The following is a 26798-nucleotide window of genomic DNA, read 5'->3' on the forward strand; positions in this document are numbered from 1 at the left end:
ATACAACTTTCTGGGATGGCTTTTATTATCCTCATGCTGATCATGTTGTTCTCTCCAGCCTTGTGCATTCATTTCATGTCACATCTTTCAAGGCTCCTTCTAGTGTTGAACCAGTTGATGGTTGCAATGTTTGAATAATAAACGTAATTTGTCAGTTCAGGTAAATAACCCCATCCCTATTTTTTCATGTTACTGTTCTTTTGCTCAGTCTAATGATCTTGATCTTTATAACTTTGTCAACAAATGGAGTGGCCAAGCAGCCTCTCACTGTAATACATTTCTCCAAAGAGAGCAGTGCTTTGTGCTTATTTGCTTCCCACTTGGTTCAATTTGTTACAGTGCACTCTCAGTCTTTTAAAGTTTCAGTGTCAGTTGCAGCACTACAACAGTTCTTCTTTATTCCCCCTTCCACTCCCCCCCTTTTTTCTTTTCTGTAATATATGATGTATTGAAAAGAAGTCACAATGATAACGTACATACAGCCCTTTAATTTTCCTTTTGACATACTGATAGCAGCCTATTTTCTTTCTTTTTCACTGAAAACATTTTTAACCTTCATTTGCTAAAAACTTCTATTTCTTTTGGTAATTTGCTGGGTTTGAGTCAGTCTATATTTTCTATCTCTTTTTAGGTGTATATGCGCATATTTACATGCATTCATATTTATCTGTGTGCACACAGGGAATTTTGCGTTGCTGTGTCAGCGAGATCCTGCGCTTCATCACCTGTCCAAGAAGATAACAGCAAAGCTGAGCAAGGTCAGAAAACTGAGCCATCCAAGGAAGGTCCTTGCAGTTCTGCAGAGACAGAGATGAAGCTGGACCAACAAGCAAGGCAGTCACTCTGTAGGTTCGTGCTGAAGAAGACCCAGGAAGGTGTAAGTCATTGCATTTGACATTCACGTCTCACATCACCACTGGCTGTGTCTGTATTGGCCTAGTAAAAGAGAATAAATTCTAGAACTTTGTAGACAAATTCTTTTTTTCAGATTCTGTCGTTTCATTCTATTCTATCCTTGCAAAATGGTCAGCTTAAAGCTTATAAGTGAATATATAAAGTTGTGGTGCTGCATAATGGGGTGCCAGGAGAAAAAGCTGAAGCAGCCAATAGGGAATTTAGAGAAATGGGAACGTGAGGAACAGCAGTGTTCATTTTCCACCCCTAGGAAAAAACAAATATATTATTCTATGGGTTGTAAAGATTCAATAATGCCACTTTCCCTCTCCAAAGTGTTCAGAAAACAAGTCTGTGGAAGTCAATGGATGTTTTGCCACTGCCTTCCTTGATTGGGCCCCAGATAAATCGTGATTCATGGAGCCACTTACATGGTAAATGTAAAAAATGAAAATGACCTATCCATTAACTTAATCATCATTCCATCCCTTCTCTAAGGCAAATAAAGTGCTAGATGGAGGCAGATGTTGTTGTAATTGAGGTCTTTTTTCTTATTTGAAGAGACCAATTTCTAAAGGTCATTGATGGAACTTGATGGAAATAAGCCTTTAAAGTGTGAATATTGATGGGTGAATAAAGTGAGTCTTCCAGGAGGAAGACTGCAAAAAACTATAACTATTTTTTAAAAAATTATGGGTCAAATTCTTCTTCCATTCAGGGCGCTGTAAATCTGAAGTCATCTGAAGAAATCATTGACTTCTGTGTAAATGAGGGCATGGCCTTCCTCAGTGGAATGAGCTGAAGATTTTTATTCTCATGGAGGAGAACAGAAGAAAATTTACTATGATTTTGTCACAGCCCTGACGGAAGGGGAAAGGAGTGATTATGACTGTCAGACATCCTTAAGGAAGTTCCTTTTTTCTCCCCTTGGATGTGCCTTGCTTCAGTAACCCATGTTGTGCCTGGCAGGCACGTGCCCCAGCACAGCTGCAGTTCAGAAGCACTTTTAAGACACTATCTTTAATGTTCTTCTGGAAAGAGGATTAGGCAGAGCTGAGCTTCTGTTTTAAGTTTGAGGAGAAGCTGTATCTTCAAAGGTATGGAAGAATGCAGATCTCAAAATAAGTATATTGTGTATCATTCCAGTAACGCTTTTGTAAAAGAGAAAATCTACCACAGAAATAATAGTAATCTATGTCTATTGTTTATTTTGTAGTTTTGTTGCTTCTATCAGACACTGATAATATTTTGATATTATAATATTTTATATGCCCATAATTGTAAGTATTTATGTAAATAACATAGACTTAAAAAGATAAAAATCCTATTTTAGCAAAATCTACAGATTTGTAGAACAAATGGCTGCTAGAAACCTTTGATGGATGCCATTTTTAATGCTACTCTGACACAGTCTTAACTGTCATAGCACAAACAGCCCTACTAAAATTCATCTTCTTTGGACAGCTGCTGTGGTGTGATACCTAGCAGATAAATGAAATCAAGGAGAAGAAGCAGGATAGCATGGAATACAGGCATGAGATATAAAACATCACAAGGAACAGTTTCTCTTTCAGCCAGAAAATAAGAGGGGGAGGTCAAACAAGTTCATCCTTCTGAGAATAACACATAGCTCAACTACACAGCCCCTCCCCAGGCAAGTGGAAGATAAACTTACTGATATCCTAGGGAAAAAAAGGATGGATCAATGATGAGAATTATGCTGCATGATAGCAAACTCAAGTGCCGTGGAAATGGAGAGCAGAGCAATAGAGACGCTTCGAGTGGGAAAAACAGGGGGAAGCTGGCATGAGAAGGGATTGTCACCACAACAAGGGGTGACAGTAGGGAGGATGCAACTGCAGCTTGGCCTGCTTGAGAAATGCAGAGTCAAAATTAGCTAGGCAGGGAGATGTGCACAAAAGAACAAGATTGCAAAGGAAATGAAGTGTGTCAGGGATTAGAGATAGTCCAGCAAGCAAAACAAATGCAGATGAAGTTAAAAAACACACAAAAAACCACCAACAGAATTTTAAAGGTGTGTGTAGCTTTCAAGGTGTTCATATCACAGAAAAAAATGGAATTGGCTTTAACTGATTTATGGGAACTCCTCAAAGACAAAAAAAGTAATTGTTGTTTTCAATAACATTTACTACAGGATACTGCAGCCTGATTCCGGTTTGATTCCTAGAAGAACTGCTTGTCTTTCAAGTAGCTGCAATCAACTCCCAAGGCTTTATATAATGCAACAGTAAGTAGCAAAGACTACTTCTTTATTAGCACTCCTGAGTCAGCCCATTACCATAATATCTACAGTGCATATAGCTACTAATTCCAATTGTATTACTGCTATACAAGAAACTATACAGTACAAAAGCACTTGTGTTGGGCTTTTTGCAAGCTAAAAAGTCAAAAAGTAAAATCTTCCATCATTTCTTGGGTAACAACCGCTTTGCAGACATTCTTGTTTTCTAATCATAAATGCCATTTCAGATGACAGGAATAAATGCTGTTTACATTATTGATAGAATTAAGTAAGAATGATTTTACTAAATGATGTTTTGGTAGACTTTTACATCTAACTACTTCCTGAAGTGGTGGCTTTTCAATGGTCTATGGTGGATAGGTTTATGTCTTTTTCCTCACAGAACTGTAAAAGCGAGATTCTGAAAAACAAGTAATGCCTTCCAGTAGCTGTAAGCACTTCAGAATATAGGGCCATCAACAAATACACATGCACATTAATTCAGTCTGCTATGCTAGCATTTTGGTATGAGATGCTTGGCCTTAGCAAGGTGGGCACAGCGCAAATGCCACAAGGGCTGGAGTTTTCCATCTTGCTTTTAATTTTTGTCTAGAATAATCCCTGAAATCAGTCTCTCTAGCTTTAAAAATCTATTTGATCAAGGTTTCCCAAAGCTACGTAGAAGACCATTTCATGAGGCTTTAAGTTGCTGAGTATTTTCTCAGTTGGGCACCAGCCATTACTCTAAAATGAAGACGCTTATTTTGGCTGTTCCTGAGGCTTCAGTTACCATCTTCGGAATGAATACCTGCTGACAAAACTAACAGGCTCCTGCAAAAAAGTTCATCTTTAGTACATCCATCACGTTTTCTAGCAGGATCTGTTCAAAGAGCACCTTCAGAATCCCTACATTCTTATTCATAGTTCATAGGAAATTTGATTCTTATTGCACAAAGTGATCTTTTGTCCATTTGTGTGCACAAATTTCTTTATTTTGTAGCTGCAAGGTATCTTTCAAGCTTGCTTGGAGTCCAAAATATAGGAAAGTCATAACATAACAGAAAATTGGATTCCAGGGTAGATTTAGTAGCGTCATAATCTTAATCTGGTCATCGTTTGAAGCTCATCGTTACTTAAGCAACAACAACAACAACAACAACAACAAAACATTATTTGAGTTGATCTTTCTATGATCAGAAGGAGTGCATTTTGGTCATGATTTTGGTATATAATGACCAAAACTTGAACAGAATTCACGCAGCAGCACTACAGTTAATAGAGGAACAAGAAGTGGCAGCTGGCAAACATTTGTTAATTCATTAGGACATTACTAAAACTGTTTTTTAGGCACCTGCAAATATTGGCAACATGGTTTTGCTACAATTCTGAATATATCTGTTTGAATTCAGGCCATTTAGTGAACATGTATGACTTGGTGTAGAAGTGCCTGGGTTGTAAGTCAAATGATATCTGCAGTTTGAACAGAATTTGTATCGTCTCCAACGCCTGTGAAGCATGAATTGTCTTTATTATTATAATCAGCCTTTATTGCTGGACATTTTCCACTGACACGTTTATATAAATGCAAATACAAAAGTGTGAAGTGTTTAACCTTCTATTCAATGCCCGCAATTCACTCAGTGTGTGCAAAAATCCTGAGAGTTGTCCATTGCATCCTCAACTCTTCCAAATTTCCTTCCTGTCCTTCACACCTACGCCATCTGTTTGTCATTTCTTGGCACCCTCCATACCTCTTTCACAAACAAACCATCTGCTCAGTGCCTTTAAACTTCTCTTTACCATACATACTCTTTTATCTACTTTACAATTCTTTGCATATGTCAAAATTTTAATTACATAGTCGCATATTAGGATGGCGTCAGCTTAAGGGCTTTTTCTAACAACAGTGTCTGTGATGGGCTAGAAGGCATTTGAAATGTGTTGTATCGCTTGCTGATATATGATATTTATGAAAAGTGCAACAAATTTTGAAGGGAAGAAGCAGATGATGCATGAAGTCAGTAATTGTTCCAAGACACCCCCGAGTGATTGATGTCTACATAATTCCGTAAATGCTATTGCTTTATTAAAATACAATAACAGTATTAATTTCTATGAAAATTCAGTTTGGCTAACAACTAATGCATTTAAATTTCATGTAATCTAATGCAGTCCAAACTCCTGTTAGATTGGAAAGGAGAAGCTTACTAGAATTTTACTACATACCTCAGGTCTTACAAAATGTGAGAAGATATGAGAGATTTTTATAAATGCCATAAATATGATTAAGTGATTTTGAAGAAAGAGAGCAAAACTGATTTTCCTAAATGCAAAATAGCTAAGAAAATTAAAAAGTAACGGTCATGGTACAAGTTCTGTACATACATAATGCATACAGACACACACAGTGTTTGTTCGTTGCATTCAGATGGGGTTTCATTCACCCAGAGGAAACACTTCTCATTCCAACTGCTGTAGAATGTTACCTGCTCTTTCCGGGTGAGTTTGCCTTGTTATACCATTTTAGGATGGTGCACAGTTTGTGTGATGGTCAGGATAAGATGAAGTTTTAGAAGAGAAAGAAGTGGCCAATCTCTTCCCACGTGATCTGCAATATAAAAGAAAGAGGAATTAATGAGCATTAGCAGAATGAGATTCCCTTTTGCTGGACTTCAGGGGCTTTGCCTGCATCTATCCAGTCTCCTCTGAAGTCATGAGGGTTGGTCAACTTATCTGTGAAAGGGAAGCATATACAGCAGTGCAAAGTACACTGGTAAGGAACTGTTTGGAAAAAAAGCAACAGCCTTGAGATACAGGTTCAGCACTAGTAAAGTAAGGGCTCCCATGGAAGCATGTGTGAGATGAGTCTGGTTGCACCAGGGCTGATCCCAGTTGAAGGGGTGAATTGAGAGTCACTGAGAGTCACTTGCAGTGACTGCATTTGGCTTCTTACGCAACCAGTGTATGCCACAGAGGCCTTTGCTTTCCCATCTGCTTGCAGGGAGGACTGAGAGCTATGCAGAAATCCTATGTAGTAGGTCCTAATCAAAACAACATTGATTAAGTACAGAAACACTTCCCCATATCTAAATAAAAAAAAAAAAGTTGAAATAGCTTAATTTACTGTAACTACAATTCTAGGAAGACAGTTGTTGAAATTCAGCTGCTTATGGCAACTGCATCTCTCACTGAGCACTGAACCACTCCAAACCACTTGACAGTAAATTGATCTGTGTATGTGTTGCAGGTGGCTTCTCCAGGGCAGACATGCAAACAAGCATGTCTGAAAACCAATAGAAGACCAGTGGGATCATAAAGATGACTTTTCCACAGGCATTACAGACACAATACTAGAGTTAAATCAGTACCCAAATAAACCCAGTTCAGTCTTAAATTGTCCCATCTTTAGGACTCCATTCCTAGACATATACATGCCCCATAGACCATTTTGTTTATCGTTTCCTTCAGGACAGCTGAGAGATGGGATCCCATAGGGAATGTCAAAGACAACTAAATTCCAACAGGGCAACTTCATCTCTTTCCTTTTGTTTTGTCGCTTGGCACTTCACTATGCTCAAAAGATGTTGTGTGGTACCAAACACCCCAGTACTTCTGAGAGCAGGGGTTGTATGAGATAAATCACATATTTGTTACTTCCTTGCTTCTTAGTTCTGTGTGCTGAATGATGTGTTTCGTTGTGAAATTTTATTAGCTTGACTAGAGTGAGCAGCTGCCCTAAGTCTAAAATTACACAGTGTTGGAATGATACCAAAAGAGCTATTCTAAGCATGTAAATTGGGGAGACAAGCCCACCTTTTTTAATTGATTAAGGTAAATAACTAAAGCCTGCAAGAGCTCTAGAGGAGCCATTATACTTTATATGTGAATTATCCCCTTCACCTTTTAATTATGCCTGTCTATTTAAATAATGTAGCTTTTGATATCATAGACACAACCTGGTAGAAATTTGAATATCTCCATCTAATACTATTGTGTGCATACTCGCAATTATGGCTTCTTTAAAGAAATTAAAGAATCCCAGTTCCTCATTTTATTTTACAAATTCTTTAAGAGATTGGCTGTCATGATCCCTCAGTTTACCATCTGATGTTCTGCTTCCTAACCAGGGCTGCACAAATTGATGGTAACTGATTTCAGTCATATTCAGGCAGTGCAATTTCTTTCCTCCAACTATTCAAACAGTAGGGATTATACTCATAAAGCAGATCGATAGATACTACCTGACTTAATACCCTATTTTCAGTTGCTTTTCAAATCCTCAAATTTAATCATGCAGCTTGAAGATTCAGCTGCTTTGTTTTGGAGAAATTTCAATTGGAAAGGAAAAAAAAGAAAATAAAAGAAAGCCATTCATTTTAGAAATGGGATTAAGGAAAAAAAAAAAAAAGATATCATATTCTTTACATAAAAGTTCTTATAAATTTTCAACTGAAATGCTTTAATGTTTCTTTGATTTAAATGAGTGGCTTGAAATGCCTTTTATGTTCAGCAGAAGTTGATAAAGGATACTAGACAACAGAAAGTATTTCTTTCAATATCAAATTGTCTAAGTTACAGATCTAAGCAGAGAAAACTCATTAGATAAGAACCCTTTCTGGGATGTCGACATTGGTTAAATCAATGCTTTCTGTACTGTTTCTGTACCAGTGAAACAAGAGTTTAGAATCGATTGATCTGTATTTTCTCATGAAATATGACATAAAAATATGAACTTCTGTAATATATCTGTTCTTTTCTTATTGCATATATACAGTGGATTCATACATATTTTATGAAAACCTTTCACCAAAAACTCTTGCAGTCTTATAGAAATACCTGCTTGTTGTGATTTTTGAGACATAGGAAGATTGATAAGATGATGGACTACAAAAGTAACTTTGGATTTTCTGACCTGCTTCATTACTGTGTCATGCTGTAAAATCAGGGCAGCTGGGAAATGCATCAAGTGAATGTCTCAGAGATATTTGAAGTCCAACTGTTTGATTAGCTGCCAAAACTTGTTGGAAGAACCATCCCTAGGTCTGAAAAGAGATCCAACCCCCCAGTCCTGGTGAGAGAGGGCATCCTCCTCAGCCTAAAAACAAGGGATAAATCTGTGCTGTGAAGTGCCTGTTTCTTGCTTTTTGACTGTTCCTATCATAATTAAACCTTTTTCCTCTTTCCAGCACTCTGTCATCACAGGGAGGCACTTGCATCATTTGTTGTTAATGTTTTTTCCATCCATTCTGGTTGCTACAATAGCTGCATCATCAAGAGGTTTGAAGTATGAACAATTAGATCATGATTTTCTTTAAGCATGCACAAGACATCACAAAAATCCAGCTGTGTGAACAAAGTAAAGAATCATCTTTGAGAGCAAATGCTGTTTGCAATCTTAGAATTTGCAGACTAAAACTTAAATGACTATTTTTATCCTCTTTTTTTCTGCCAGACACTAACTAAATTTGTCATAGTAAGCATGCTTAGGATTAAAATTTTATTGATTTTTTTTTATTTTTTTAAAGGCAAACTTAAAATACCATGCATAAAGTTTTCATAGCTGCTTTAGATTGTGGAAGGCATTCTGACCCAGATTCCAGTTCCTGTCATCTCCAGTTCTGCTGCTGAGAGCTCCCAACCTCCATCCCGGTGACAGGTATAGACCCACCATGGCAACCTCGCTCATGATCTGGACCACCAAACTCAGGTGTAGAGGGATTCTTGAGGGATGGAAAAGTATGAGAGAGGGAGATTGGGAGAATCTCTGTGGGAAAGGAGTCGCCCAGTGGTGGGCATCACCCACAGGTTAGTGGGGCTGGTCATCAGCCTGGGAGCGGGATATGGTCTTGACAGGGAATGGGGTTTTTTTAGTGTTTGATATAAAAGGCTGCTGTTGGTATATGTTGTATGCTTCAGTATTACTTGAATTCGTATGTTTTAAATATAACTTAAGGTTCTTGTTTTTTAATTTTCATTGGTTTTGCCTTTCATTTCTGTGTGTTGTCTTCTATTCCCTTCTTAGTATGCACCATATACAAAGTGGGTTTTTTAAGGTAAGATGAAAAGCAGCAATATTTTAAGAACTAGTGTTTTCTGAGCCCCTTGGTAAGCTGCTTTCCAGGGAGGTTACCCACCAACTTTCTGTGAGATTCTAATCTTGTTCTCTTGAATTGAAGTGGGTCCTGTGGTTTTCAGTAGAGTAGACAGTATTGAACCCCCAACTGTAGTAAGATGAAAAGTAATCAGTTTATGATGTCGTTACTTAAAGATGAGATATTGTAATGCAATCCAGAAAGATGCACCAACCTACAGCAGCCAGTGAGACATCAGGTCCACAGCAAAGGCTGCTCCAGAGCTCTCACAGAAACACATCAAACAGGTCCAAAACATTGGCACTTGCAGTAGTTCCTCTCACTCAGGAAAATTACCTAACTACGAGGAGATACTAAGAGGCAGTGGATTAAAGAGACCTGAAGGAAATTAGCAAGTCCTATGCAACTTCATACAGAAGAGGAGTTTCTAACAATGAAGGCAAATAACTATTAGAAAGTACTTTATTATGTAAAATTTGAAAACCAAATTGATGTATCATCATCCTGAAGCAATCAGGATTTTTCATATTTCTATTATGAACTGAAAGCAAGATGCCCAGCAGCATCCTGAGCCTCAAATACCTTAATCTCTTAAGTGTGATCTGTGGTGCCAGCTAAACTGGGGAGGGTAAGAAATTTCCCATAAAAGATTCCCAATGTCAGTTAAAAATTCTGCATATTTGCTTCTTAGTTTATCTGAAACTGAAGAAGGCGTCTCTCTCTTGCAGTCAAAACATGTCATATGCATATTCGCACACAGAAAGCAGTGGAGGTTCTAAAGCCTATCCTAGAGTGTGTTTGATTTCCTGGCTGCCTTATTTGTTTACAACAATGCTCTTAAAATTGTCCCTACCATCTGTGTGGTTTCTAGTTGTTTGAATGAGAATGAGATATTAAAATGCCATCCAGATGTCTCGTTGCATATCAGCATTAACATATTATGCAAATTGTCACAAGGATAGGTTTTTTTTCTTCTTAAACAAAACAATATTTTTAGATGGAATGGAGAGAAATAAATCTGTGAAGGATGACAAGGGAAAAAATGCACTGAGCATATTCAGCTGAACTTTTCAATCATTTTTTATGAAAGGGTTAGGTACAAAGTGTCCTTAGGTTTGTTTTTGCCATAAATCTCTAGAACAATTGGGTGAAAATACAATAATAAACCAACGAAGTACCTCTAAACCCAAATATCTCATAAAATGAATTCAACAAAGTGAAACACAAAACTTGCCTCTGTGTATTTATCTCACAAGAACAGGACTTTGTGAAGAATGATAACAAATACCTGCTGGCTACTAAGCATCCAATTTAAAGAAACCTTTGTCTCTTATTCTGCAGATATTTACATTTGGAGACAAGTCCACAAAATCAACAGTGCAAGGCCAGACCTGTGCCCTCGTTGTTCTCAAAAATAAGAAGAGATGTCTGGAAATTAAAGCAAGTGTCTGAGATTATACTGTTTTCTTGCATCTTGATTCTTACAGCTAAGAACAAACGTGATGATGTTTCCTCTGTCTTCCTTAGAACCACATAATGGCATGAGTTGGAAGGGACCTCAATGAACATCCAGTTCCACTCCCGCTCCATGGGCAGGGTTGCCACCTTATTTAGGCATCTTTATGGGCACAGAGCAGCATGTGGTTGGTCTGTAATTCCTCATCTTTTAAACACATTGCTGTTTTATTGTTGTTTTTGGTTCTTACTGTTCTTATTTTGTTTGCTACCAGTGGCATATAATCTTCACAAAGAGAGTGCATTGTGTGTATGCTGGGGGCTTAATCCGCAGATAAAAGGAGAGGGGATTGAACATGAGCTGCTATTACTGCTGTGTAAGGACAGCGGTCCCAATATGCAGCAGATCAATGATAACACAAGAATTGGTTATTAATAAGTAGGCTGAGGGTAGCACTAAGTGCTGTATACATTACAGCAGAATGTATGCACTGTCCCCCCCTGAGAGTGATGAAGAGACTTGTAATAATCATTTTCAAATGTCAATCTAATGTCACAAGAGAGGGTTAAAAAAAAAAAAAAAAAAAAAGACACAAAACTGTACTTTTTAGTTCCTTCATTCATTAAAGCAGAAATCACAGCCTGGTTGAAAAAGCTATTGCTTCTCAGAGGATAGCTAACTATTCAGAGAATAAATCTGTTTGCAGATTATTAACTGCAAAGTAAAAGCCTATTTCCTGCCTATGAACAATAGCTGCTTTTTATATTGGTGTGTTTGGACTTTCTGCAGCTAGAGATGCGAACATTTGTAAACAATCCATGCATACATCTTCATTCAGACTTCCTGAGAGTTACGAAGTGATGCCAAGAGGATAATCAATCAGCCACCATTTTTTTAAGGCTGCTCTTTGCTTGGCATGCAGGGAGTTTTAGTGATGCTTCTAAAAGCAACAAGGTTTTGTCTGTTATGCTGCAGGAACTGAAAGACAAGAGCTCATTCCAGGTTTCCACGTGGAAGTTTTAATTCATGCTTTTGCCAAGTGGAAAGAATGAATGACTCCAATGATTCATTGTTGTCTCTCTTCCACTTTTCTCTTCCTCTCCCTGTGCTGGTCAGCCTGGATTTACGTGGGCATAAGCACTGGCTGTCCTCTCAAACACATATGCAAGAGTGTTTTAGTGTGAAATATTTTGACACTTCCAAGAATGGCTAATTATGCACATGAGAAGTCTATTTCAAGGCCTTACGCAGAACATATTGATCTTCCATTGACTCTCATTGCCCTTAATAGACTGGTGGGCAGTCGGGCTCTTTCTGCCTCATTTGATCTCTGCTACTTACCAGAAAGGCAATTTCTTTTCGAGTGGAGATCTAGACACATTTTCATTTCGTGTCTTCTCACATTACCTCAGTAGTTGTTGTTTTTCCCCTCTGTTTGAACCTCCTACACAGAGTGCTTCAAGGGAAATAACGGAACTGCATTGATGGAAATAAAAGATTTGATGTGATCCTGAGACATGTTTTAGTTAAACACAGGCGATTTGTCTGAGAGCAGTTCAATATTGGGATGAAAGTGTATGGCCTTTGTATACATGAGATGGAATCATCTATCCTAGAAAGCTATGAAACTGTTAATTAGAGCAGATCAAGCAGTAATTTTACTGGCATGCAAAGAAATAATTAGTTTTTATTTCAGCTTCTGCCCTTCACGATGACTTTTTTCAAGTACTTGGTAAGTGAGCTTCAGTTGCACAAACTATTTTTAACACAGTCATTTTAACTGTGAATATTTGCTTTGAAGTAACTTCTTAAATGCTTTTCAGTTAGCACATGCAGAAGTAATATGAGCCTTTCCTAATTTACAGTATGACTTGTTTTTTGTACCTATTATCTGCAGGTACGGTATCTGTTACTGTGTTCTCAAGCACCAGTAGTCTTTGAAAGAAATACTTTTATATCTACTCAGAAATGTTTCACAGAGTGAAAGTGCTGAAATTAGATTAATGCATTATTAATGATGAGTGATTTGCTCTGCCCCGTGAACAATAAAGGAACGATTTTAACCCATTCAGTCAATGCCCTGTGAAGGGAGGTGAAAGCCCATTGTGTTCCTCACCATCTTCACATTATGGAAGAATGTCTTAATTAGTTCTTAGGCCTTAACTTCACAATTTATCACATACCAGCTGTCACTGAAGAGCTGGACCTGGATGGATGAGGAAACCACTGCAATATGCCATCAAGTGCAGGAGGGATGCTGCTTAAAACTTTATATCTCTGTTTTGAAGTGCAGTTGGGCACTGATGCAGCTGTGCTCTGCAAGGTGCCCTGATAGCATCAGAGTCCTTTGACCAGGCTGACCTGTCCGAACCTCTCTCCTTTTTTAGCTGTAATGTCTGTACTCTCTGCTTTAGGTTTTGCACAGCATGGCTTCTTAAGGAGCATTCTTCTTCCCCCTTTAGCTGTCCTTATATATTACTTCTAGTAAAGGTAGTGCAACTAGGGAAGAAATGCAGTGCAGAATGGAAAATAAATTCATGTTAGTCATACATTTCACTGGATAATTAATGGCATATCTCAGTGCCTGCATGCAAGGCTTCAAAACTGATTAGCTGGCAGCTTTCACTGCTGTCCCACTGTATAAGAAAGTATGGCTATAAAAGAGAATGCAGCTTCACAGCATCATATACACTTAAAATTCATTGATAGTAACAACGTGAACAAGAAAATGTGAGGTATGGGGGGAAAAAAAGCATAAGAAAACAATTCTTCATACCTAAAAATAAAAAAGGAACACAGAACAACCACCTACCAACCAATGTAAGAAATCGAGGTTGCAAGAGAAAACACTCCAATCCCACAAGAAGCAATTAGAAGATCTTGTGGAAATAGTGCATCAAGAAGATGAGTCTCCAGAGGAACAAACTGCTTTTTCCTTATACATTTTTTTTTTTTTTATTGTTCACATGGAACTCATCTGACTGTATTTTCTCTCCACAGCATTTGAATGTTGTTTTCCCCTTTCTGGATGATTATCTGTCCTCTGCTGTAAGGAGGTATGAATAAGCAAAAGCTTTCAAGGTTGCTGGAAAGGATGAAGTACTTTTTTTTTATATCTCTGCGTAGAACACAATGCTTGTAGGGGGGAAATAGCAAAATATTGTTCTTCTCCATCATGCTTTGGAGAAGTGCTTGGTTTATTGACTCATGTCCCACCTGAAACACCCCGCAGATTCATTTAAATAAATAAGCTTGCACCGCACGGTAGGTTTTTATGTGTGTGGAGCAGGGTAAAGAGAGTAATGGAAATTTTCCCTTGTGCAGGATGGATTAGTTGATTATGAGGCAATTTTTACCCACCCCCTACATGGTTTTACTGCTTACCCTGTGAAGTTGGTTTGAGCTGAAAGATTCTGGGTCTCTTCTAATCCAGGGCACTTAGTCCTTGGGTTTAGGCACTTTATAATCTTCTAGACCACAAGTGGTTTAAAACGTGTCATTGTAATTCTCTAGTCAGTCGCCTGGAAGCTGAAAAGACCTCCATGTCCCTGAATTTGATACCAGCTCCAAAACTGCTGCTCTTTCTCAAAGGTAACCGGAGGCACATTTCAATCTGGTTTAATAGGTTTTATGATCAATCAACACAAAGGCACATACCTGTCCTATTAATAACATGGTCGGAATATTGAGCTATGACTAGCTTATGCACAAATATTCACCACTTATACATTCATGAAAGCTGAGAAAAATCTTAATTAGCTTTGATGCTCCTGTCTGGATTGTTGAGTAAAAGGTAGTTTTACCAAGGCCTGATTGAATTGATTGTTGTGACCCCATGCTGTGCACTGTGTTTCCACAACAGAATTGATCTTTTTCCTGGATGAAGACATATGCCACTCTGAACCACATCTGAGTGTGTTTCCTAAGCTTGGTGAGGTAAGTAAATAATCAAAATGGGAGCTTGAGAGTTTTACACTGCTCAAGAGTTTTTTTCCCCAACACCACACAGCTTACTGTCAATGTCATATTATTCCTCTGACATCAGAAAGTGCCTTTTCATTTGTAGCACTTCACTAACAGTGTCAGTTGTCCATTTAAGTGTGCCCTGGTGGTGCAGTGGTAGGAATGCCATGTTGCAACACCGGAGGGCCCAGGTTCGATTCCCCCCTGTGGCGCAAGTGGTAGAAGTGCCGCTCTGCTACACAGAGGCTCGAATCCCGGGGGCTGGACTCGATGATCTCTAAGGTTCCTTCCTACCCACACAAGACTATTACCTATTATTACCGATTAACTATTATCTCTTCTAATTTTCTTTGGACAATTGTAAGAAGCGTAAGCAGAACTGTTAGGATGCTGGAGCACTGAGGGATAAAATAAGAAAAAGAGCACGTCAAGATTACATTGGGTCACTGCAACTTACAGCAATATTTCTTTCAAGAAATTTGAAGGTCTAAGAGTCAACTGTTAAAAATAAGGCAGAAGAAAACCTGCTAATATCTATTCAAAAATCAATAGAAATATCCAGTTTGACATGAACTTTTATAGAAATTTCTAGGGAAAATGCTTACTTTATGATATGACAGGCATCATTATTATATAGGTTAAATGAGGCAGCAAAGGGAAAAATATTGCTAGTATATTTGAACATAGCACGAGAACTGAAGAGCAAATATATATCCAAGCACAAAGATAAGAAAGTAAAAAAAAACACAACCAACCAAACAAAAAAAAACACCAAACGCAATTGAAATTGATGTTTACAGTGCAAAGCTGATGTTTGGAGAAAGGAGCATTCTCGTTGATCAAAAGGCATCATTTATCTGACTAATGTTTCCAAGAACTTTGAAAGAAATAGAAACAACATTTGTGAAATTATTACAGGTTGTGAGTAAAGCAATTTTGCTTTAGTCTGCTTTACCTTGGCTAACCACAGCAGGAGATTCCTTATAACCTTAGCTGATTATGAATAGAAATCATCAGGTTTATATACACATGGTTCAAAATTCATTTTTGATAGCAATGAATGGGGGCGGTGAAGAATTGTAAATCATAATACGTACGTGAACAATGTCCTGTTGTGTCATGATAAAAGGGTAGAAATGTGTGAATGACAGTTGTGGGAATTATTTATTGTTCTTATTTCCTGTCTTTCAGAATTTAAACTAATATGTGGGTGTTCCATGAGATGACAGACAGTGGTCAGAATTGGATTGGTTGCATGTAGCAAACAAGTAAGATATAGGCATCTTTATAAATCAAATCTACAGCCAGAGCACTGACAGATTAACAGGTGGTGAAACAACAGATGACACACACAATGCTAATGGAGAATAAATATGGCCAGGTTGGATAGTTTGGATGACCTTTAATTCAACATAAAACACTTTTAAAATAGATAGCTTTTAAAATACTAAGGAATGATTTTGCTCTGCCCACATTGCTTGCTGGCCCATGGCACTAGAAATTAATCCAGAGCTGTTGTTCAGAACGAGCACTAAAGCTGAGCAGTTTCTTATATTCACTTTGCACCATGTTGTTCTCCTGCTCAACTTCTCAGGCTGTGGCTGAAATCAGTGACCGCTGATGGTCATTTAGAGTTGCCCTGACTACACCATTCAGTATTTCCACAGTTCTTGATGCCACTAGATGAGAATTTACACTATTGCAAAGGCCAGGATTCCTTGTCCTGCAAAGGTTCTCACTGCCTCGGTGGGGGTGGGGAGGCGTGAAGGGTATCGCTGAATCCCTTGTGGATGAGACCAAAAACAAATGTTAGCCTTGGAGTAAATTAAAGGCAAGTAAACAGAGCAGCAGAAATATCAGTCATAATAATGAAGGTGGAAGTAGATGGATTTTCCAGATTGGTAACCTTCATCAAACAAATGCAGGGTGAGATCATTTGAACACAGCCTGGAAGAATTATGGAATGAAAAATAAGTTGAGTAAATCAACAAGCATGTCAGGTGATACTCTGCAGCGAAGATGGAGGTTTCTTTTTTAATCTACTGAAAAGGCACATTCTATTCTCGCAGGGATGAAGCTATAAGGACTCATTGCCAGGAAATGCTGGTGGATACACACCTTCACCCTCTCTTGCAGAGAACTATTGATGGGCTCTCGTGGCTGAGATATTTATGAAGAAACTTTTTGTACATGGTATGTGTGTATGTGCATGTGTGCTGTTGCATTTAGTGCTAAAATAATTGCCTGAGGTGCAGAACAGACAAAATCAAAAGAGAGGAATGGAATAAATGAAACTTGTCAGGTCTGTACCTCTTTATACTTTTACATAGTCAGAATTCGCCTTCTGTGAGAAACTTCCTTGCCTGCTCCCCAGGCTGTTAGCAGGAAGGATTTGAGGCCTTAACCTGTGCAATTCCAGCTGGGATGCTCAGATGATGCAGGGAGTACATGAATGGTTGTTGAAAATAATAATATGCCATCACTGATGGGACTACGTAATTATAGGAAGAAAGAAGGGTTGTGATTTATATTGTATGTCATGCCAGTGTAAAAGATCTGCTGAAGCACCCGCTTGTTTCTCTTGAGAACAGCACTGTCAGCTCAAAATTGTGCTCCAAGGTGTGTTTTGACCAAGGGAAAATAAAATAGTCATATAGACAGGTGGGTGCCTCTAATCCCCAATAATGACAGCAGCATGACCATACCAGACCAGGCTGTTAATCTTTCTGGGCTTTTATATTCATGTCTACTTCACATGCTCAAATTTTGCCCCTTAGGTTTTGAAGCCTGTTCTGACTAATACACAATTTAAATTTTCAATTTAGATATCACTAATATTTTTTAAATATTGTTTATCTGCTGCCTAGATTCTTGACACTGAAGTCTTCCAAAATATCTGCACCATCTGTCACGGTCTAAGAATTACCATTCTAATTATCACTAATAAAGGGATGAAGTCATTTGTTACAAAATTTATGCATTGCACCAGTCACCCATTCACCCAATATACAATTGAATCTACCACTGGGGGATTTTGGATAACTCGCAAGTCAAAGACTGGGTTAATTGTATGCATAGAGGGCTAAGAAGAGTGTATTGGAATTGTGTAGATAGTTTGAAAGGGTGAGTATGAATGACCATATGTGAGATAGAGCAAGGATGGGCTTTTAATTGGTGATGGTAAAATGAGGTTGTTTTGAAGTGTAGTGTCAGATGAGGGAGACAGGAGTTTATTCCAAGCAGTGGATTCCACAGTAGCTATATTGAGTTTGTGTTTTCCAAGAGTACAAGTGCAAGGAATGATTTAGTGCTCTGTGGTAAGTGTGGTTATAGTGACTACAGGTTAAAGCACACACACTGGGAAAGGAAAGCAGCTGCTTTCTAAGCCCTGTTCCAATGAGTTTGTGGAGACATCGTGGCAGTTGAATTTATACAAGCTAAACAGCTTCAAAAGAAATGCTGAGTGGTCTTTAATGCTGCACAACTGATGGCCAAGTCCAGGGAGCACATTCAAAGGCAGGAATCCAACCCTTCCCAAACCAGATCATGGGATTCAGCCTCAGTCTGCCTCTTCCCGGCTCAGCAATGCAATTGCCTTCTGGGTGGGAAGAACACAAAGGACTGTGTTCTGCATGAGGTCCAGACCATAACATCCATCACATTGTGTCCTTCAGGAGTGACAGCTGGGAATCATGATCAGCTGTGATGCAGACTCATCTGCTCAGCCAACAAAACAGCCAATAACTCCAGGGTTTGGTGACATCTGAGTTGAGGTTTTGAGGGCATTCTTTTAAGCATTCAATCCAAAATCACTTCTACAGTGTTTGGAATACTCTAGTGAGTCTAGCACATAACATTTGAACAATATAAAACCTTTGTTGTGATGCAAAAAAAACCCAAAAACCAGTATAACAAAAACTGCTTTTAGAACATCTAAGTGCATTCAATGCCATTATTATCTTAAGTAAGACTAAAAGCAGTAGGCATATATTTTCCACAATCTGCTAATTGTTAATTAATATCCAAGATAACAAAATAAACCCACTCAATCACTCAGACTGAATGATCTTGTGCTGGAAAATGTTCCAAATTGCCCTTCTTTGAAATACTTAGCTCACCAGAATATTCCCCTTATGTCTTTTAGTTTCTTCTACACTGAAGTGTACTCTGAAATTTTCACCTTTTCCTTTCAGGTGTTTAGACAGGAGATAACCTCTGATAGCATGAACAACTTTTACTGTTCCTTCAGCTTGGAGTTCATAATGCTGTTTGGACATTATAAGCCCTTAAGTACTGTTACAAAGTGAACGTTCAGCTCCAGAAATTTCAAATCCAGGCAAAAAGTGAACTTGCTGATTAACTCTGTGAATGAAACTCATAGTTTAGTAGAGGCTCTGATGACAGCAAATGAAAATCTGTCTTAAACTGCAGTAAAACCTGCAGGAAATACAAGGCACCTGCTGTGAAATCGGCTTTCTCTTTAGCTATTACGTTTAATCTCTTTGACTCTTGTCTGGTTCTTCTAGGGTAGTGAGAACATGCGTATGGATTTTACAGTGCTGTCATCACCAGTGAAATGCTCGTATTAATCTAGATTTGTATGCTATATGGCTGTTGGCAATGAGGACAGTTAACATTCCAGTATCAATTTCCCTTCAAGGATACTGAAGAGCATTGGAAACATTAAGCTTTTGAGGCTGGTAATTTACTAATGAGAACACTGATTCAAAGAGAAATTAGAACCTTAATCTCTCACTCACTGAAGCCAATAGAAATCATTTTGTGATTTCCTTGGGCAGACTCTGTGTAGCTTGTAAAAGGTCACTGAAGAAATCACAGAAAAATTAGACTGAAGTCCAATAACTTTTTGCATGCCCAGTCAGAGAATAGCTGTGCCTGTGCGACACCTGTATCCTTTAGAGCTGAATCCCTTTTCCTATGTGCAGTTGAAAAATATTCCAGTAAATCTTGATTTGCTGGGATCTCACTCCTGTGTCACCACCAGCTGTGTGCTGTAGTAGAGGAGATGTGGAACAACAGTGTAATAGCTTTGGAGCTCTATTGTTTTTCATTCAGGCTGAGCACTGCAGGTCTTCTTCCTGGCACCCTGTGGTGGAGGCTGATGCTCTAAGCAGATTTTGGAAGCAAAGATCTCTTGGGCAAGTTTCCTACAGAAGCAGAAATCCAGCCCCACCAAACTGAAGAACCAAAGCCTTGCCACTGTGTTTACATGCTCACAGTGACGTAAAGTCCTTTAGTACAACTCAGGGCCGTGCCCGTCTTCATAGAAATGGAATTTCCCGTTCTTTGAAGCAGTTAAAGTTTAACAAAAAGCTGTACTGCACTGCTGAGACTTTTCATTGAACTAAAGCATCTGGTTTTCAGAGTGACACTGTGACATTGAGGAAATCACAATTAAGTTCTTCAAACGTGTTATTTTATAGGTAAGGCCTGATCCAAAGCAGCATGTACTCAGAAGGAACCATTCCACCACAGGGCTCACTCAATGTTTGCCAGCATGCTCTGTCTCTAGTAATATTTCAAGCAGTTTATTACAGAATTTCATAATGCAATATGCATTGCTCCTGTGTCTAGAAACCCTTATATCAACAGTCTAGATAAATGCCAGCGCTGCTATCATAATACACTTCAACAGAGGTAAGAAATATAGTGATGTGTTTACAAATTTGATCCATTCAGGGCCCTGGGCTGTAGTAACTTATATATAGAAGCATTTATGCACAAAACCGCTGGAGCATACACATGATTGTTTATCAAGATGCTGAATGTATTGTGTTGGTATTATGCATTAGCACCTACTTGATATAACAGGAATAAACACTTCATGAAAGAACACAAAGGACACCAAAAAGGTATATCACAAACATATTTTTATAATGAACCCACAGTGTATTTATGCTGTAGGTTCCACATAAAGTGCATGTGAGCTGGCCAAGTACAGCCCTCCCAAAACCAGGTAAGCAGTACAGTTTTATAATGGTGATATAACTAAAAGAGCCTTCGTTGACTTTAAGTACAAACCTTATGTTTGCTAATGTTCCTTCAACTTACTTGTCACATAAAGGTCATTCCATAGCACAGTAGAAGGAATAGATGTATATCTACGATACGCACAGCAGATTTAAGCACTTGTACTCATTTGGGTTTAGCCAACTATGGTGTGCAGTGAGTGGCAAATATATTATTCTGTTGTCCCGTATAAAGTATTATTTCAGATGTTTGAAATGAAGCATATTGTTAAAGGTTATGGCAGAATAACGTTAAAGAAATTCACTGTTTCTTGGCCTGATGGTAGTGTGGATGATAAAAAGGAGAAGGTTATTACAGCCTTGAAGCATTACAGTTATTTTGCTATGATAATAGTCCTCAAATTTTGTTATAGCCCTAATATGTCACCTGAAAGTTAAAACCCAATTCACAGGTCTGTGATCACTTATTGTCTAGAATGTAATTTCGAAAAGAAAATGAGTGGTGATCTTGAGGATAAATCCTGGTTTCTTTAAACTTTTTTTGTCTATTTTTTTTTTCCTTAAGAGGAGGTTTATTCTTCAGAGAATGAATCAATCCAAGACCGTCACTTCTAGATTGAAGTATGCCAAGATAAATCTCTCCTACTCCATGCTGTTATCACTCTTTTTTACCAGGTAATTATGGACTACAGGTAGCAAGTGCTTCTGGACTTACAGCAATACACCAAAGCTGTCAAGTGACCAGGACCTTCCAACCAGACCCTGCATGATTCAAGTGGCCCAATGGATTGTTTTGGTTCTACTTGTGAGATATTTTGAAGTATTATAGTGTCCATAACTGCATTAAGGACAGTGAAGTGCTAATACTGCAGTTTAATCCATCAGTTTTAGAGTCCCAAACCAAGGACTCACTGCCAGTAGTCACCGCTACCGATGCAATGTGCACTGTCAGATTGCAGCCTTGGCCATAACAAGGTCATGGAATAAAGCACATGACAGAGGAAGGACTGTAATAACAATTATTTCCATTGTGTATAATAAATACTATAATAAAGCTTAGTTGTAAGCATTAGAAGAGCCGTGAAAGTCAAGGCAGTTCTTTTGTGTTTCTGATTGTCTGTGTACAGAAATAAAACGAAGAAAAAAGGAAAAGAATCGGAAGAATGTTCCAGCTAAAGCAGAGCTGGTTCCAGACAAGCTGAGAAAGAAGTGAGATGGTGTCTCAACTATGACAATGCAGAATAGAAACTTAATATTTGTTCTGCAGTTTGTGTTCTGTGTTAGTTTACTTCAAGGGACTGGGAAATGTTTGATTAAAAAAGGACTCCTGTTCCCAGAATGTATCGCTCATCCAGATTTCCCTTTGTAACTCAGGGTGCTCAAAGAAGTCCTTTCTTCCACCAAAATCTGTCTGATGTCTCCATCTTTCTGGAGCTTCACATGTGTGATTGGAAATCAAACATTCAAGGCAAATACTGCAGTTAAGTATTAAACCTGACAGATTTATATGTCTAGTACAATAATTGATTCCATGTTATGCTAACCTACTCCACAGGTTAAAGCAGTGAGGGACGGCTCCATCTCATACAGGAGTCCCTGAATTATTATTTTTAAGGTATTTAAAAGCACCAAGGCAATTTAAATTTCTGTTTTCTTTTATAAGCACTTACTTATACAGTTGAATAATAGAATACAGGGAGCACTTGCACAGTCTAAAGGAGAAACTCAACCCTGAAGTTTCCTCTTAAAAGAGAAAACATAGTTAAAAAAAAAAAAAAAAAGTAAAACATTAAAAATTGTGTTGGGTTGTGTTTTTTAGAAGGAGAGCTTGTATGTCCATTCTTTCTTTCTCTGTTCTGCTCTGTTTATTGCCTGCTTGTGGGTTGTCAGAGGGTCTCCTTCCCACCTCTTCAAGCCAGGGAGTGATGGCACAGGATGAGCAATTTCTGGCATTTCAGAGTTCATAAACGAAGCAAATGAATGCTCTTTTGCACATTCTCCTACCAAAGATACATGACTGTAATGTCAGCGATGACAAATTGTGGATTCACTCACTCTCTTCTTGATGGGAAGTTTCCAAGAAGAGCAGCTACTTCCCCAGCCTGGTAGAACCTGCAGGTCAGGAGGTATCTCAGAACTCTGTTCTGCCAGGAGTTTCCATTCCACCCAACTCTGTGTTACACCTGAAAAGAGAGGCTGCTTCTGCAGGCAGCTGCTTGGGGCACCAGATTAATACAGTACACCCAGATTCACCCCCTGCTCTCACTCACCAACCATTTACGCTGTGCCAAGTGGAAAACCATTAACTAAGGATTAATGCATGAAACAATGTCTTTTTATCTACTGTTACCAGTAATTGCTGTGACCCAGTGCCTGTTGAAGTAACAGAATTTCTGCTTCAATAAGGACCAAATCAGGCTGTACTTGGTCAGACCACTTCTTTTTACAGGTAGTTTTCAGTGTGTATTTATGGTGAGAAATGAGTGCCGCTTTCTTTTTGCGCATTAGAAGTGCTGGGCTGAAGAAAATGGGTATAACTTTTCTTTTAATTCTATAATCTTATTACCCTGGCTCCAATAAAAACTGATAATGAAATCTGAGGATATTGAGAACTTGGATTTTTTCCATTAAGTTTAACTTTGTATTTTTTTCAAGCAATGTGGTACTTGCTAGAGTCCAACTCTTTTTAAGGCTATCCAGGGAAACATAAACCCTTGCAGCGAGCCATTTTCTGTCAAAATTACATCTGACCTGCATATTTTTGCAATTCTCCGATGCATTATGCAGTCAGATCAGGTTGTTCCTTGACCAGTTGTTCACCCCTATCAATTGCATTAGCATTTAACCTGTCAGTTTAAATTACAAAGGTAACAAAGGTTTAGGAAGGTTACAATAGATCCAATCTTATACAGAAGTGTGGAAGAATAATCTTAAATCATCCTTCAATGCAAGTGTTATTTTTTCTCCTGACATACATATACTCACCTTCTAGAAACATCACTGTAACTGTGAGCAGCTTTTTATGGAGGAGGAGTACATGAGATCAGCAAAGCCTGTGAAATAAGAGAAGTACCAGCAGTAAGACAAACACATAGATTTTGTTTGATCTTAGATTGCATCACCTTTTCTCATTTTCTCTTCTGTTCTTCATCCTTTTCTAGTGTTACATTTCCTCTTCTTTGCTCTCCAGGGACTTTATTCCACATTGTGCCTGATTACTAATTTAGGCCCTATTCTGCAGTGTCATAAGCACTTTGTCAGGGGCTGGAGTCCATCATATCCTGCTAAATCTTGATCCTTTAGACCTGAAAATACCACAGCTCTTAGAACCCAGCCTCTCCTTGAACTGTGGTTGGCCTCTGCCGCACACTTACAGCCCGACTGCATCAGTTTGTCTTCGTGAGGCTTCATTGGTGTAGGTATTCCTGTAGGGTTGTTCCAAGGCATAAGCAAGTTGTGCAAAATGCCCTCTTCCAGCCCTGCTTTGCCTGCATCAGAAAAGCAGGAGACCACAAGGTGTGCCTGTGAACAGTAATGTTGGGAGTGCCACTGTAGGTTGCCTGAATACAAAATATGACATAATTCCCACTGCAGAAACCCTGCCAAGCTCTTTGTACCCCTCCCAAAATCAACACAGGCACTCCAAAGCCTTTCACAAAGCTAAACCAGCATATGCTGAGCCCCAAATGCCACTGACTCAAGCAACAGAAGAAAAAAAAAAAGCAACCAAAAAAGCAAATTCCTAATTCTGTTAACCTATAAATGCCGTGATATTTCCTTCATGTTTTGCTCCCTTTCTTGCTAAAGGTGAAACAAATAGCTTCTGCCAATAATATTCACGTGCACAAAGTTCACATTAAAGTCATTCTCTTTTGTCTGCAGAGAAACTACATCATTAAGATAATAACAAAGCAATACCAGAAGTGGCTGTTGCTGAGCACGTGCTCTTAGTTGCGTATTTCTTTTAATATCTGTAGACATTTAAAACATTATAAAAAGAGAATGTTCCCAGTGTGTCCAGAATGCATGGCAAAAAATGCTCTAAAAATAGCAGTGCCAGCCAGTGTATTAATTTTAGCAATAGGCAAATGCTAAAAGCAATGTCTTTGGAGAAATAGTTTGGGTATACATGTTGGTATGCTTGCACAAATACCAGCTTCACCACGTGCTGCACCAGCTGTGCCACAATGAATGCTGTTTAATAAGCAGACGAGAGGAGGTGGCAGTGTTTGAGCAGTGCTGCAGTCAGGATGTGTGGGTCCCAGCACCCCCAGCTGCCCCACAACATGCAGAAGCATGTGAGGCTCCCAGCATGGCATCTGAGAGCTGTAACCATCCAGAAATGGATATATGTAAATGCATAACTTATTTAAGAATGTCATGAAAACCTACTGAGTATTCAAATAGATAGAAAATAGATCTCAGTGCCTCCATGCCACGAATTGCCAGTGAGCCTTTAGAGCCATACAGGCATCAAAAAGACAGTCCTCACTGTGACAAGAATGACTCAGACCTTGTTGATGTTATCCACAGCGCTGAGCAAAGACAGGTGGATTGCTCTACTGATCCATGCCAGGTTTTATTAGAGCACATTGGGAACTGTCAAATTTCTGAAGGCTGCCACACTATCGATGCACTCAGAGGGCTCTTAGGGCCTTCTCCCATTGACTCGCCCTGTTCTCAATGCCTATGGAATAATATTAAGGAGCAACACAAAAGGTGAAGTGATTTCCATTGTCAGTGCAATGTTCACTACTCTGCTAACACAACTGTAGGCTCTAGTCTTCCTTACAGAGCTTGGATTTTGGTAGTTTTTGGCCCCAGCTCACCTGCTGTTTGTATCTTCAGCCTCCCTTACCTGACCAGCTGGGGCTGTTCCTACATAAGAGGTTCCTCCACCAGGCTCATCCTTCACTGAAATCTGCAGTGTGTACAGTGGGGACAGTCAGGCTGCAGCTGTGGAGCTGATTGACTCAGCATGCAGATATTGGAACAGATTTCCAGGTGCTAAAAGCTCCATGGAATAAGAAAAAAGCTATGGAAAGTGGACTGGCTCCGGATTTATTTCATTGTTGCTTCACTGTTCTTTCCTCTTTCCTGAAAGAAGCAGTCTTCATTCTGGAACAGAAAATCCGCTGCCCTCAAGTGTCCTCAGGGACTCAGCTGGGATGTAAAGTTCAATTAAGGAGACAAAGACATGAACAAAGAACAGAAAACCACAGCCCTTCAATTGGCACCAGTGTTCACGTCCCTGCAGCTACGCTCAAGCAGCCAAACTTGGAATTAACTAAACCTTGGTTCTAATCCATGTCTTCCTCCCATGAAAAATGAAAGTTAAAATAACAGGCTTTTCCATGAGTTCATATATTGAATTTTCTGGGGCACAGACCATGTGCTGCTTGGATTGTGTATGTGGATTGGCAGGCACAGAGTTAGGGTGAGGGCACTGCTCTGTCTCCCAGCCCTTACTCCTGTGAATATATGAAGCACACCATGGCCTCTCTGTTGGACAATTGATGTGGTTAGTGCTTTAAGTTTCATCACTTACATACGTCTGCTCCTCGCTGCTGGGCAGTATGAAGTTCTCAGTGCCCAGTCCTCCATTCAGTGATCCCCAAATGCTATCAGATTTCTCACTGGTTGAATGCTGGCATTTGTTGTACTGGTATTTAAAAACACAGAGAAGATATTAGTGGGGAAACGATGAATACAGCAAATCACATCATGTGGGTGCCCAGCTGCTACATTGGTCCCCACTGCACAGAATGAATTTTCATTTATCTGGATAGATATCTGGATAGAATAGCAAAACCATTCTATACCCAGTGCAATGGAGAGCCCTGAAAGACTTTTGAAGGTACAAGGGCCACAAATCCAGGTAAGGAAATGTGAAAAGCAGAGTGAGAGAAAAACCACCATTGCAACGACAACTTCATTTCAGCAAACAAAAAGCAAAAAGAAGATTCGGAACAGCCATACATTTTCAAATGAGACACCAATTCTGAAGGAAACACTAATTTTCAGCTCAAAAATTAGTGTTCTAAACAGTTTTAAAAGATTACAGATGTGTTACATAGCCATTGCTGTCATATTTCTTATCCCAGATGCATTCACAACATCAATGAACTTAGGCCATGTATTCAGTGCGGCACACATGCTCT

General features: G+C 38.9%; 2 long non-coding RNA genes across 6 annotated transcripts; both read left to right on the plus strand.

The window, feature by feature from the left end:
* The first annotated feature begins 1861 nt into the window (after positions 1-1861).
* LOC146758340 (uncharacterized) lies at positions 1862-10668 on the plus strand. The gene is made up of 4 exons (XR_014934553.1): positions 1862-1991; positions 3050-3142; positions 8662-8792; positions 10570-10668. It is a non-coding gene; the product is annotated as an uncharacterized LOC146758340 (long non-coding RNA).
* A 91-nt stretch (positions 10669-10759) lies between these two features.
* On the plus strand, positions 10760-21709 carry LOC146758341 (uncharacterized). Of its 5 annotated transcripts, XR_014934548.1 has the most exons (8): positions 10760-10875; positions 12381-12416; positions 13685-13740; positions 14198-14275; positions 14547-14620; positions 15839-15915; positions 16717-16840; positions 21313-21449. It is a non-coding gene; the product is annotated as an uncharacterized LOC146758341 (long non-coding RNA). The 5 variants fall into 5 exon arrangements; XR_014934550.1 differs by lacking the exon at positions 15839-15915 and having other exon boundaries at positions 21313-21709; XR_014934549.1 differs by lacking the exon at positions 14198-14275 and having other exon boundaries at positions 21313-21709.
* Positions 21710-26798: the final 5089 nt, after the last annotated feature.

This window comes from Coturnix japonica, chromosome 15 (genome assembly GCF_054131305.1).
Source record: "Coturnix japonica strain WE chromosome 15, WE-NBRP24, whole genome shotgun sequence".
NCBI classification, from domain to species: Eukaryota; Metazoa; Chordata; class Aves; order Galliformes; family Phasianidae; genus Coturnix; species Coturnix japonica.